We start from the raw sequence: 16,074 nt of genomic DNA on the forward strand, positions 1-16,074 counted from the left end.
TGTTTGTAACATTGTGCTTTTCTCTATTTTCTACTCCCACATTTAATATTTGGCCTATGTTATTTTTAGATTAGCTGCAAGAAAAATAATATCATCAGGTTTTTCATGATAAGTGGTATCATCTAAGTTATACATTTTTTTAATGCCTTTGGAATGTTGTAGAGACATTTTGAAAAATGTCTTATAAGTGTATTTTAGTGAATTGTCTCTAGAAATGTAGTTGGCATTTTATAAATGTCTCTGTGGCATGCAGCATTTTTGTAGAGACATTTTTTTTAATTATGTCTATAAGAAAGTAGGGGCACTTTCCAAAGGCATCCAATTGTGCGATAAACATAGGAAACCATTGTGCTTGTGGCACTTTTGTAGAGACATTTTTATGTCTATAAAAAGTAGAGGCATCAGGACACTTTCTAAAGGCATTCAATTGTGCGATAAACATAGGAAACCATTGTGTCTGTTGCATTTTTGTAGAGATATTTTGTATCTATAAAAATTAGAGGTATTCAATTGAGCAACAATCATAGGAAACCACTGTGCCTGATGCATTTTTGTAGCGACATTTTTTATGTCCATAAAAAGTAGAGGCATTCAATTGTGCAACAAAACATAGGAAACTATTGTGAAAAATGAGAGAAATATATGATCTTGCTAGTGTCAATCCTCGAACTCAACACCTCTTTAGAAAATCATTCTTATCTTCAATGCACTAACCATCTTAACCTCATGTGACTACTTGTTTGATATGAACCTTATGTTGCTGATATCTTGTTGTTTAGTACATATTAACCTCCTAAAAAAATACGTCTACAAAGGTTAGAATGCCAAAAGAAGTACCTTTACATATGCGGCAAATTTTTAAGTGCCTGTACAATTCCTCTACAAGATAAATCTAGCAAAATGTGCTAAAAGTGTCCCTAGCATAAAAGTATTTTAGCCAATTTTTAAAGTGTCTCTACACTATCGATCTCCAATTTTCAATGTTTGTGTGTCAATCAGACTACAGCGAATCAATCTTCTGTACTAATTGCATGTGGGTGGTGTTTTTGGCTTGTACAACAATACATTTAGTTTTTCAGAAGATATTCTAATTTTCATTCTAGGCGACAGGCGTTTTTCACCATGGAAAGGGTCAATTGTGGACTCGGTTGTGGACGTCTTTCTTACTCAGAATGTTTCAGACCATCTTTCTAGGTGAAATGAGAACTTCTATCCTATTTGGAATAAGGCTAATTTTATGCAATTTTGCATGTTCGTGTTTCAATTATATTTTCTTTTGTTCTTTGAAAAATTTCAGTTCTGCTTTCATGGCGCTTGCCGCGAGGTTCCCTGTCAAGTCAGAAGGCCCTGAGAAGCCTGCAGCAGTGGAGAAGTCTACTCCTACACCTCCTAAACAGAAAGATAGTTGTTCTGGAGTGTTGGGTGAATCTGCCAAGTTGCAAGGTAATTTCTTTGTTGAAGAGATAGGTGACTTGGGATCATTCAATACTGTGGATGATGGGTCTCTTGAGGGTGTTCTTTCCTCGCAAAATTCCGTGGTTTCACCTCGGAATTTCTCTAAATATCTTCTAAACGGAACATATACAATGGGTTCTTCTAGCTCATTGGTGAAATTCACACAAGAGGTTGGATCATCAGGATGTCATCAAGTCAGTGTTCTTCCAACCTCAGATCTGAACAAGGCCGCACCGTTTGATCTAGACACGACATATCAGATCTGTACAGGACTTGATCATGGAGTGAATATCTCAGATGTCGCGCAATCCGAAGTTAGTCTCTATCAGCAGCATCCAATTGATGCTTCTATCAACAAAAACAAAGCCAAAGTGACAGATTATTCATCGGGCAGCTTCTTATATGATAATAGAGATGGGTCATTGAGTCAGCACATGTATTCTTCTTTCCCCTTTCAGCCTTCACAGGAAGCTGAATGCTCAGCAACAGTTAAACAAAGCTTCTTCCAGCAATTTATTAGTTCAGAGGAAGTGCCCATTTCTACCGGTCACTCTTTTTATGACAATAGTTTTACTAGTAACAGAACTGAAGATCCATATGTAGAACAGCAGGATTGTTTCAATAATTTGCAAGAAGCATACACTACAAGAACAATCCAGATCAATAGTGAAAGATCTCAACCAGAATGCAGCCAGCAGCAGGACAACGATATCAGAGTTCAAGCAAAAACATGTGAAAAGCATTCCTCTTCAAACTTGTGTGGAAACATGAACTCTCATTCAGATGTTCCCCTAGGAATTGCTTCAGGCTCAATTGGAAAATCCAAACATACTGAAAAGAGACCAAAAGCTAGGAATGTGCGGGGTCGGACTAAAATGAAACATTATGACTGGGATAATTTACGAAAAGAAGTGCTGCACAATCATGGGAACAGACAAAGAAGTGACAAAGCGAAGGACACAATCGATTGGGAGGCAGTATGCCAAGCAAATGTGAATGAAATATCTTTTGTTATCAAAGAGTGAGGAATGAATAACATGCTAGCCGAACGGATAAAAGTAAGTATTGTATAGGGAAGCTTTTAAAAAAACAACTCCATCCGTCCTAAAATATAACAATTTTTAGTTATGAGAAGTATAGTCTTATCTGAAGTCAAAACATGTCCCTTTTCACATTTCAACTTGCACCATTGTAATTTGTTTGTCATTTCTGCACAGGACTTTCTAAACCGGCTGGTGAGAGACCATGGAAGCATTGATCTTGAATGGCTAAGAGATATTGAACCCGACAAAGCAAAGTAAGTCTAATGAATACACTGGCAAATACTCAAAGTATCAAGCTAAAGTAAGTCTAATGAATACACTGGCAAATACTCAAAGTATCAAGCTATTAATTTTCATGCACCCATATTTCCTTTCTCAAACAAGCCTGAAGAGCTTAATAAGTAGTATCTTGATCACAGCTACAAGAATTTTTTTTATCTTTTATTTAAATTTTCTAATTGTTGCCACTCTTGGAATCTAAAATTTGCCATGTCATTGATGATACAGTATGATCTAGGAGGTGAAAATTGAAAAAGTTCTTCCTCGTCGGCTTTTATGCTTAAAAGAACCAATACATTCCAGAGCCTTTTTTTGACCTTTCTAGAACCTTTTCTGACTCTTTTAGGGGCTTCCTTCTGAGCATTAGAGGGCTTGGACTAAAAAGCACGGAGTGTGTTCGTCTTTTGACACTACACCAAATGGCTTTTCCAGTAAATTTTCATTGTTCCTTACTCTCATAGTTAAAATTTCAAATGTATTTCGATTGAATCTTTGTGTGCTAATTTCCTAGGTGGACACAAATGTTGCACGGATATGCGTGAGGCTTGGATGGGTGCCACTTCAACCCCTTCCGGAGTCTCTTCAACTACACTTGTTGGAACTGTATGTGTCTTTATTTTCTTGAGTTGGTTTTATGAGCATAGAGTCATATAAAGACTACAGGGGGTGTTAGGTTGCCAGCCACACTTTGCCTCAAATGAAATATGGTTAGGCAAGTTGTGGAAGCCACAAAAGTGTGATGAACAAATTGCTGGCCACAAAGTGTGACAAAGTTAGGCTGAAAGATGTGTATATGACATATGGGACATACTATTGAAAGTGTGCAAGCCACATCTGTGGTAGTGAACCAAACACATGCATAATAAACTATGACAGCTAAAAAAGTGGTGTGGCAAAGTGTGGCCATGAACCAAACACCCCCTACGTATATCAAACCATGTTTGTGACATCTAAGTCTGATATTTTATTCTTGAAGGTACCCCTTGCTGGAACACATACAGAAATATATTTGGCCTCGATTGTGCAAGCTTGATCAATTGATATTGTAAGTTAAATTCAAGTAGTACTTTGGAATATAAATATTCGTTAACTGGGAACATTTAGTAACTTCTCTCATTATGCAGGTATGAGCTTCACTACCAAATGATAACTTTTGGAAAGGTGAGAAACACAAAATATATTTAAAGATCAATCAAGGACCAGATTTGTAGTGAACTGACTAGCTGGTTTGCTTTCTTCTGATTTCAGGTTTTCTGTTCAAAAAGCAAGCCTAATTGCAATTCATGTCCAATGAGAGCTGAGTGTAAGCATTTTGCTAGTGCATTTGCAAGGTAATACTTTGAAATGCTTGATATCCTAATTAATATAGCTATTGCTATCTTCTAGTTGTCAAACTTTAATCGCATTTCTGCAAGTGAGTCTCAATTTTCTACCATTTAAGCTTTGGTCAGCTAATGCACTTCTTTTTTGCAAAAAAAAAATGTTAAAAGCACTTCATATTAATGTCATTTCTATTACTTGGTATGGTAGAAAGAAAAGTGTTCTGTGTGGACTTTTTTCAAAAAAAATTATAACGATGTGTTTGAATACAGTGCACGGCTCGCTCTTCCTGGACCTTCAAAGAAGACTTCTAAACCAGAATATCCAAATGATGCAGAGAGCAGTCACAAAAAATACACACATTCAAGGCCTATGGGCCAACTTAGCTGGAACACGAACCATCCTGGGCATGTTTATGGTGACCAATAACAACCTATCATCGAAGAACCATCAACCCCAGAACCTGAACCTGACATTGCAGAGGCAAGAGAGGCCGAAATAGAGGATTTTTTCAGTGAAGATCCCGATGAAATTCCTATTATAAATCTTAATGTCGAGGAGTTTGCACAGAACTTGAAAAGTTATATTCATGCAAACAATATCGAGATCGAAGATGCTGACATGTCGAATGCACTGGTTGCCATAAGCCCTCAAGCTGCTTCAGTTCCAACTTCCAAGCTCAAGAATGTCAACCGCTTGAGGACTGAACACCAAGTGTACGGCTTTATCTTGAACAAAATCAATGCCATTGAGAGTAAATAAAGTTTTTTTAATGTTTCCATCATCTATCTTTCTAATATGTTTTATTTCATTTGTTTGCAGTTATGAGTTGCCAGACTCACACCCTCTACTGGAAGGAGTAAGTTTGTAGCAGATATAAACTACCACCTATGTCCCAAAATATAACAACTTCTCGCTATGTACTTGTCCAAATACATAGCCAAATATTGCCATATTTCTAGATTAATGCAAGCAATAAGTTTAGCTCTGCTTGTGTCTGTGCAGTTTGATCAAAGAGAACCAGATGATCCCTCCCCATATCTTCTTTCTATATGGACCCCAGGCAAGCTCATGTGCTCCCATCCAACCTTTACTCTTATACAGGTTATACTGATGATAAAAATTTCAACAGGTGAAACGGCACAATCAACTGATGCACCCAAGACATTTTGCAACTCCAAGGAAACTGGTAAACTCTGTGAGAGTTCGACATGCTTTAGCTGCAACAGTACACGGGAAATGCAGTCTCAGAAAGTTAGAGGAACCCTTCTGGCAAGTTCCCTCTTGAGAGTCCCATAAATATTTATGTGTTGTGTACATATTAATAAGCCATTGTTTTCGTTATTCAATTGAATTCGAGCAGATACCATGCCGAACAGCGATGAGAGGAAGCTTTCCACTTAACGGGACATATTTTCAAGTTAATGAGGTGCGCATTAGCTCTCTTAAATACTTGTCTTAGCCAGCAATTAGAAGTTCAAAAGTCTCTTTTTTTTTCGCAGTAATAGAAAGTACTCCCTCCAATCATTTATATTTGACGTTAGAAGAGCTAAACTCAATCCTCCCAACGTCAAATATATTTTACCAGCGGAAGTAAATATTTTTAATCCATCAGATTTATATGGAATGCATCTATTGTGTTGTAGGTATTTGCTGATCACTACTCCAGCAAAAATCCATTTGATGTTCCACGAAGTTGGATATGGAACCTCCCAAGACGAACAGTTTACTTTGGAACCTCAGTTCCTACAATATTTCGAGGTATTGTTCCTGTAATTAACCAAGTGTTTTGACTTTGCATGACCAAATTGTGTAAATTTGTTCTCTGATATGGATGTCAGATTTGAAAGCATTACACCATAAGACTACAATAAAACAATAGCATAGGTTCGTATTCTTGGTTAAACCATTAATTGGCAGCAATAACACAGCCATACAATCTCTGAGCCTCTGGCAGAACAAGGAAATCGGTTAGCTAAATAAGGTTATTACCTATGAACTGCAAGCCCTGCATATCAAGTTCACCATTAATATGACCTAGTGTACCCTTTTTAGATAATGGAAGAACAACTCCCTCTGCCTTTTCGCCTTTTGCCACTAGTAGAAGCTTTTTAAGTAGAGTGCAAATATTCCAAAAATAGTAGCTTATCTGATTTTGCTATTTTCTCTTCTAAGACATATATTCTCTATCTAAGAGGATTAATTCAATGCAGGTTTGTCAACTGAAGAGATACAACATTGCTTTTGGAGAGGTACACACTTTATTTGCTTACGCACATTCCTTTTTTCAATGTAGGTTTATTTTATAATATATGCTGCAAGCAATTAGTTATGCACTTCACTAATTACTATAATAGTGGTTATATATAGTGCTATTTTTATTATGAGAACTGTATTGGAGGTTAATTTCATGTTTCAATAAGCTTTTTTTTTTTGAAAAGAAGTTTCAATAAGCTTTGATTATTCTAAGTCCTACCATAGTGCTGCATGACATTATATTTCGTGCTGGTTGTCCAAGATTAAACTATTTGGATAAGGGAAGAGACACTTGTAGTACTAAGCAATGAAACCTCACTAAATTTGGTCCCCTAGCTACTTAAGGATCCCGTTAGCTCCTTGACAATCTAGGGCCTTTTTGGATCAATGCCATTGTTAGCCTTGCCTTCTTGTCTCTCTCTCTTTTTTGCCATTTTTGCGATGGCAAGATTAGTAAAGGTGCAAGTTTGGAATGTTGTCAAAATTTTTGGCATAAGTATGTAGGTTAGTATTTCGCTTGGTGCCAAAGGATGCCAATTTTTTTTGTTATAGATCAAATGAGTACCAATTGTTTTAGCAACACCAAAGAATATTTCCTACTACTCCAAATATCTTATCGAAGCTATTGTCCTAAGTCCTGACCACAAGTCATCACCTTCTTCTCTTAGTGACACACACAATTCAAGGGTTAGGCTAGCACTTTTGAGGTTATCATGATCTTCACTATGTGAGAATTGTGTACGTTTATTTTCATAGACAACTAGACGATTTGGTACCAAACCAACATGATTGTTGCATATCACTTGCAAGATCTACATTGTCATCTACTGTAATTTCGCAAAATCAATTTCTTTACTACTCTCATGCATGGTGAAGTAGGGAGAGTGTAACAACCACACTTAGGCTTTGTTCTTCCCCCTTCTTTCCCAGCTCTCCTTCGTCTTTTCCGCGCGCATGCTTTTCAAACTACTACACAATGTGTTTTTTACAAAAGTTTTCTATAGGAAAGTTGCTTTAAAAAATCATATTAATCCATTTTTTAAGTGTGTTAGACTAATACTTAATCAATCACGTGTTAATGAGCAATATTGTTTTCCGTGCGGGGAGATGGAGTTAGTGGAGTTCCAAATTCCACCTCCCGAACTCAGCCTTATTGGCCTCTGATGAGAAATCACAATAGTTTAAGTCAATAACTGCCGAAATGAAAGGGCAGCTTAACTAAATTATAAAAACAAAGTCAAGGAGCATAAGCATTTTTTTTCCTAATAAATTGGTCCTTCAATTTTTGCCATAATCATTTTCACTCTAAACTTCAATAATGTACTTTAAATCTCTCAAATACAAAAATAGTGCAACAAGTATCACAATCGCATGTTGTTGCCTCATCCATTAAAGTTGTGTTCTTTGGTGCATCTTCCCAACTCTACTTCCTTGTTTTCTGCGCGCATGCTTCCCAAACTACTAAACGGTGTTTTTTTTTCATATATATATATATATATTACATAGGAAAGTTATTTAAAAAAATCATATTAATTCATTTTTCAAAAATAATAGCCAATACTTAATTAATCATAGCTAATGAGTCACACCATTTTGCGTTAGTGATGAGGGATTAATTCCCATCCCTTTGAGCCGAACAGAGCCAAATAAACTTCCAATTCTTTATCAACAACATTCAACCATGTCTCTTTGCCTTCGTTGTTGTTTCTTTGTCTCCATTACCTTTGGTGCACTTTTAAACCACCTTATACCCAATGTCACCAATAATACATGGGAGCAACAATATGCAATTTAGCTATCGATAGTTTTGCTAGATTTAAATAACCACATAGACTGCAAGCCCTGCACACAAAAAAAGTGAATATTTGGGAAGAACCTAATATCAAATAAATAGAAGGGGTGAGCCTTTGAACCTAGGCCGGCAAGCCCACCACCTTGTGGAGCTAGCCGGAAGACCCCTGGGCATTTCTCTTCCACATGGTTTCACACACTAAGCATGGGGTACATGTGAAGTGCACACATAAGATAGGTCTATAGAGAAGTTCTCTTTTACCTCTTGCCACACCTCCTTATCCTTGTGTTTAGTTTATTGCCATAGTTGTGACTTGCCACACTTTCTTAGCATCTTGTCCCACATGTAGCTTACAATTTGTAGACCACAAAAGGTGTGGCAATCCAAATTTGACTAAAGTGGGTTATGGCAATGTTAGGTAAGAACAAACAACCCCTTGAACTCTGTCTTGTCCTTGATTCTCTGCACCTAGGGAAAGTAGCAATGTAGTGTGCATGGACTAGGATGTTGTAGTGGACTCAATCTGTCAAAGGTGAGCATATCAAAGCATAATAATTGGGCTCAAGGTTGGGCCTGATAAATTGACCTTCTCTCTTTGTCCATCCACTCTTCTCTATAAGCCTAGTTAAATTTTGATGAAGGATGTATGATACTCTTTATGTTCAAACAATTGGTAGAAGGGCATGATAGGCCACAAAATACATATGGCTAGGGTTTTATGGATCTACACATATTATATTATAGTTTTGGAAGCAATCAATCACAGTTATTAAAACCGGACAGGATCAATGGTTTAACTGGAAAACCAGAATAAAATCTCAACCCAATATGGTTTCCTTTAAAAGTCAGAGATGTAATTGAACAACTTTAGACTGGATGAACTAGATGGTTTTTAGATGAACTGGGCAATAACCAGGGCAGGTTAGATTGGAAGAGGGATAAAGTGCGCTTCTTTACGGGCTGAGCGATGGCTCAATTTATTCATGAACACGTGCTCATAGAAAGTCCAAAGAAGGTAGCGGGGGCAGGATTCAACCCCTGGTCATCCTGCCAGCCCACCGTTTGTGGTCGAAATCACACATATATTTTATATTATTTAACAATCTTGGTTGGACCACCTAGAACGCCGGTCGAACTAGTAGACTGGTGAACCGAGAGCTTAACCAGTTCATACACCGGTCTGGGTTTAATAACTATGCAGTCAATGCACTGTATTATTATACATCTGAAGGGCTAAATATGTTTCATACGTAAGATAATCATAAGCCAAAGTGAGAGTGGGTAGGACTAACACTCTTGTAGCTACTTGACCTATCTTCCCTCCTTTTTTTTATATATTCATGAACTTGAACTAAAACAAGTTTAGTTGAAGGTTTCCTTCTTGGGTTATAGCATTATCTATCCTCTAACTTGTTATCCATAGCCCTTATTTAGGCTTGTCATTGACAATGCACCACAATCGTTTTGGTCTTCCTTTTGTCTCCCATCACTATGGCTGACCACCAGCATTGCAACCTCAGTTCTCATACTACCCTGGCCTTTCATTTTTTATGGAGCCTATCAAAATCAGCCTCGCTTACATTCAAATGATTCTTCTTGTAGCATGTCCTTTGTCATCCTATTTGATCTCCTCACGTTGGCTGAGCTTGACATAAATTTCCATAAGTATCACACCACAAAGACCACATAGAGATTCGGACAAATTTTAAAAAAAATACTACACAATCGAGTTCGCTATGGTTCTACAATATGTGTCATCGACATCATTGATCTTTTGCACCCACAACTTTGTTGTTGTTCACTTGTTCTACAATGTGTCAATGTCACCAGTTGTTAGTTTTTTTTTTTAAAAAAGCCCAAATGCCCTAACACTCATTGAGGCAAACTAGCAAAGACCCAATGAGTAGGGATGAAAACGGGGCGGATATTTCCCGCCCGCCCGCCCGGCCACATTATTTCGGGACAAATTCGGGTACCCGGGACTTTTCACGGATATCGGGTCCGAATACGGGTCTTTTTTGGTGGATATGAGATCGGGTTCGGGAACATATATTGTATCCGATGGATACGGATTATCCGATAAAAAATTCGGGTTTTACCTGGATAATTATGCGGATATTACCCGTATTATGTTTTTGTGAGGCACTTTTTGGTACTATGTATTGGTTCTACTATGATGTATTATACCCTATTTTTTTTCTAAGGTCCTAAGGGCCTAATATAATCGTATTATGGATATATGGCATTGTCAAATGGTTATTGTCTATGTGATATATAATATTGTTGCTTCGACTTGATATCCGAATAAATATTCGTAACCGATAGTGTATGTATCCATTTTGGTATGTATTTGTTCCGTATTTTTGCCCAACATTATCCGAGTTTGTATCCATATTCGATACTATCTGTGACCGGCCCGATTCCGATTATAAAATGTGGGTTAGGATATGGGAAGGGTGAGATGCTTGAGATAGTGCCCAAGACCTTTTGCCATCACCTTCAGCAAGGGGAGATTAGGAAGGAAAATTAGAGGAAGGGATAATGCGAGACCCATCACCGTTCGGATTGAGCCAATTGTGATCCATCATCATGTGTATACAAGAGTGCATCAGGCATTTTTGGTCCACCTTTATCATCAGATTCCTCAGCATTGTTGTATCCAACTAAATAAAAACCACCACCTTGGTAGCATAAGGCGAGATTTAAAGAAAAAAGCAAGTTGTTGTCGTATTATACTTTTATAGTTTGTAGTGATAACAAAATTGGCCAAAGTTTCCCCTTGGGGAAAATAGCAAGAAAATAACTTTTTTATAGGCAATAAACTCCCTATGGAGTACTATGTTTCTGTGCATGGTTCTGCAGGCAAATCTATCATACAATTTTGCCGTAGCTTTGTCACCCCAATTAATATTAATAGCTTCTTAAAGATGCTACCAGAATTCAACAGCCTTAATATTTAGTAACTAGAAAGTTGTACTTTCTGAGCTAGGAATCTTATACATGGTGATTAATTCTCTCAAATCCAATCGCAGGATTTGTGTGCGTCAGGGGCTTTGATAGGGAATTGAGGGCACCAAGACCGCTTTACGCAAGGCTTCATTTTCCTGCTAGCAAGGCTTCAAGAGGCAAAAAGCCTGCAACAGCAAGAGAAGAAGAATAGGTCATTGAAGAGGCCAAAATTAAAGAATACATATAAATGAGCTAAGCAAAGCATGGATAGCCCCCAAAATGGAGTGTTGACCCCTAACAAGTGTCTGAATCATCTCTAAGAAAATGACTTGTCAGATGTAGTGAACGCCAGTACCTTGTGACCTTGTGATGCTGATGTAACTCAATTCAGCAAATGAACAATATAGGTCTTAGTGCAGCCATTGTAATTGTATTCGTCACACTAACAATTGTTGTACAACAGTCTACAGAAGGATGACCCTCAGGTATAGAATGGCCATACACGCCTGTTGATCGTTTGTATAGGCATTGTAAACTCATCGGTAATCAGTCATAAGAACATGTGTTTTTCGAGGATGAGCCCTCGGGTGTGCTTCGAGTTTTTTGTGTTTCAAGAATAATTAATGAAGTATACCATCCTTAAGAGTCCCAACTCGATCGGTTAGTACACATTTCATATCAGTGTGCTAAATGTGACCTGTTGTTATGAAATGTGTTATGCACATTAAGCATTTCAACTTGATCGATTAGTATACATTTCATATCTTGTGTTGTGTACATTAAGCATAAGCACACAGAACAATATGTATGTATGATTTAAACACCAAACAAAGATTGAAGCCACTGAGCACATAATAATGTCAGTCTGGCACCTAATGACCTAAAGGGTGCATTCAAACCTTCGGTTTGGTTTGGAAATTTTGTGGCATGCAAAACGAGGCAAGCTATTAGCGCATGATTAATGGAGTATTAATTAATATAAACTTAAAAATGGGTTTATTTGATTTTTCAAAAAAAAACTTTGATATAAAAAGTTTTTGCTAAACAGTTTGGATAGTGTGCTAATGGAAAACAATGAAGTTGCAACTGCCAAACAAAGAAATGAGCGGGGCCTAAGTTAGAAACTAGTTTATCCTCAACCAATATAGAGAACATTTCAATATGAAAATAAAGTCGAACACATGCAGCATATAGAAAACAGTTCACAGGGTGTTTGCCTCTTGGTAAAACTTTTAACATCAAGAAAGAAAGAAAAAATAAGGCAAAGTTTTGTTCATTGAAAATCGGTGAAACACACACACACATACTCTCTCTCTCTACAACACCAACACATGAAACTACTCCACAAATAGATCTGGCCTCTAGTTGCGTGAATTCCATTCCCTTCTCTAGGATTTATTTATGAAATGGACCCTATTCGGAAATACATCTAAGAAACTGATGAGGACTTGGCTAAAACTTATGAAATTTACAAAAAAAAAAATTAAGGCAAAAATAGTACGTCAAGGCCGGCTAGATCCCATCCACCTAGTTGATTCTACCTTTTGGCCTTGTTTCAAAGCCCGGAAGTAAGGTCCAATTCCCTTTGGTAGGCTAGCATTTCGAACTAAAATTGACAGCATATTCACATGATAGACTGTTATTGGGCCGCAAGGCCTGTATGTCTCACATTCCAATCTAATGGGGCCTACCAATTGGGTCGGCCTATAGGCACACATATCCCAGGCCACAGCGTATGCAGTGATCTGTGAGCCCCTGGTCACCCTGGATCGATAATTATTTTTCCTTTTCGAAGATTGGCTGATAGGCTATTAGGCTGATCTGTGGCTCATGTGATATATTGACTTGTGCGCTATGGCCTACGGGACACAATTTTTTTTATATTGTTGTAAATGTAAAGAGGCTGCTAGATATCGGTATCTCATTCCAAATCATGGAACAGTATGCTCGCATCCATACCATGTGCGTGACATGCAGACCTATTTCTCCTCCCGCAAACTCAACATGGTAGGGTGGCAGGGAGCATAAAACCATAGTGCTTGATATATAGGGTGAGCCTCACGCATTAGCTATAACTTTCTATCTGGTTTGTGCTAGGCCCACGTGTGAGATGTACAATGTCGTGCATGCTGCACATCAACATGACCACTTATCCTTTCCAAAAGTTAGCCAAACTGACTCAAGTATACAAATATACAAGAAAACTAGTTATTTTTTAGGTGAGTTACATAAAACAAATATAGCATGATCCTTGTCAGTCTGGTAAAATCTTCCCATGTTAGTAAAGAAAATAATTATTAAACCCACCTAATAATACCAGCTATGATACCTGCATGTACCATGATGACACCAACTAGGTATCAGCAATGATAGTTATCATGTACCAACACGTTGATGATATTTGTAGGTACCAATTATACTCATAAGTATTGCTGATGATATCTGTTGGATATCATTGAATGTTGATACTTGCTATGTATTAGTGAGTCATGATATCCGCCAAGTGTCGGTGACAGATGATACATATAGGTATTGGTGATGATACCTACCAGTAAATAGATGATTTTTTTTACAGGTACCCATGATAATACTTGCATGTACCTGTGATGATAACTAATAGGTATCAGCGATGATATTTATTAGGTTCCAATACGTTGATGATACTTGTATGAATCAATGATACTTGCATGTACCGATAATGATACTTACTAGATATCCATGAGTGTTGATACCTGCTAGATATTGGTGGGTGATGATATTGGTAATGATACCTATCAGGTATTGGTGATGATACCTACCAGGTATTATCTATAGGTACCAGTGATGATTCCTATCAGGCATCAGTGCATCGATGATATTATTTGCAGGGACCCATGATGATACATGCCAAGTTATTGAGTGATGATACGTATAAGTATCAGAGGTGAAAAATTTTTGGGATTAAATTTTTAAAGGTTGCACCTAAGGAAAGCAATCGATTTATACTAGAAAAAATAGATAAAAATAACAAGAAAAAAGTTAAATAGCCAAGAATTTTGAAGGTAAATTTTAATTTCCTTTATTTTGACTGTCATGTTTCTTATCACTGGCATTTTCCTTTGTGAAGAAAAAGGAAACAAACTTTTGCCTGCCGCGCGTAAGAAAAGATCGATCTTGTATTGTACGGATCTAAACTGTATAGTTGCATCGCTGGTAAATAACAGAAATAAGAAATGATCCAAATTGTGGGGGACAATGGACGAAGAGAGATTTTGAGTACAAAATCTATTAGGTTTAGGTGGGTCTATCCGGTCTACCCTCTATCCCTTTGCCTTTTCCGTGGTGCCACTCACAATGCATATTGAGGCTAGAGGGTAGGGACCTATTTATAGACTCCACTTCTAGATATACACTATATTTGTTTCCAGTACACCGTTAGACTCCTGAACCATGTCACCGGCCACGATCAGACAATTCAGTTAAATGAATCTACAAGTTACAAGCACGCATGTGTGAGTCATATGCCATGATTACATTGTATATGCGATTAATTCTAATATAATCATGTGGGTCAACAGCTTACCGAGCCAATCGTGTAAACAAACCCAGCCATTTCACCCTGTACTGTACCCGGGCATAAACATATATAAATTCCAGTAGAGTATATCTCTATTAATTCCTCTAGTGTATTCCAGTACAGCCGTCCTTGGCACTTTGAGTATTAATTCCTCGAGTTAAATTCCGCATCAATAATTCCTTGTCACATGTAGCATAAATACTTTCCACATTGAGTTAAATAAATATCATAATATATAAATATTAGTATAAGCCATATAAATTAAAAATCCAATAAAATCATCTTCAATTTTTATGATATAATAGATAAAGAATAAGTTAATAGATTGTACATGTGCTGAATTAAATAGGTTAGAAATCATAGTGCAGCTTAATTAATATAAACCTCTCGGAGTCTCTCACAACGTACGTACTTCCCGAAACTGGCAAAATTCGTTCGCCGTCTTAATTATTCCGATTTCCCACCTGATTCGTCCGATCGGTCGTCGGATCAACTAATCCGAAACGGAGACGAACTAGTAAATCCTAAGGCAGGAGGCTAATCTTCTTCTTAATTAGTAATTCCTCTACAAATATACAGGCGACACTACGCGATGCTCTTCGCCTCCAAGTGATCGAACACACGCACACCAACCAAGCTAGCGATCGATCGAGCCCCAGCGTACGTGCCAATTAATGGCGGGAGCGGCGTCGGGCTCGTATCCCGTCGGCGTCGCAGCCGTCGGCAGCGAGGCGCGAATTTTTCAGGATTTATCGGCGTTGTGCTTCTAGTGGTAGGTGACGTACCCGTCGACAGCGAGGCGCCAGTGGTGACTTCGTCAATCTCTCCAGGATTTGCCGGTCTAGTCTTCGAAGATGCTCATAGGATTCGTTCAGATTGGGTTATTCTCATAGGGTTCGTTTAGATTGGGTTATTTGAGAGCTAAGTTCCCTATTTGATGGGCTAAGTTCCCAATTAAAAAAATAACATATAGAGGCTTCCAAAACTATTAAAACCGACTTATTATGCCTCGTAAGTTGTTTGAACGACGGTTTCATCCCACACGTCGCATATGTGACAGGTTAACATAGTTTTCATCTATGTTACATAGAGTGTATATGATGCTTAAGTGACATTATAGTTAGTAAAAATTAATTAAAAATAAAGTGGGACCAATAAGTAAATCATTCATCCAAAACATACGATGAGATCCATCTGTCATCCCCTCCTCTCCACTCTGTTTGTTTTTTTCTCCTCCCTATCCCCTTGCTATAGAGGTCGAGGTGAAGCGTGCGCGCGGAGCACAGAGTAGGCACTACCCGCATAAAATTTTATTTGCTAGCTCATTTTTTACATGGTAGTATAACATTTAGAAATAAAAATAAACTAGAAGTAAAATAAACGGGCAAAAAAAAGGGAGTAGCTATATTTATGACGCAATATTT

The 16,074-nt window shown here is 37.7% G+C and overlaps 1 pseudogene; it reads left to right on the forward strand.

The window, feature by feature from the left end:
• The first annotated feature begins 971 nt into the window (after positions 1–971).
• LOC4329402 (protein ROS1A-like) lies at positions 972–11,737 on the forward strand (annotated as a pseudogene).
• The last annotated feature ends 4,337 nt before the right edge of the window (positions 11,738–16,074 follow it).

This window comes from Oryza sativa, chromosome 2 (assembly GCF_034140825.1).
Source record: "Oryza sativa Japonica Group chromosome 2, ASM3414082v1".
NCBI classification, from domain to species: domain Eukaryota; kingdom Viridiplantae; phylum Streptophyta; class Magnoliopsida; order Poales; family Poaceae; genus Oryza; species Oryza sativa.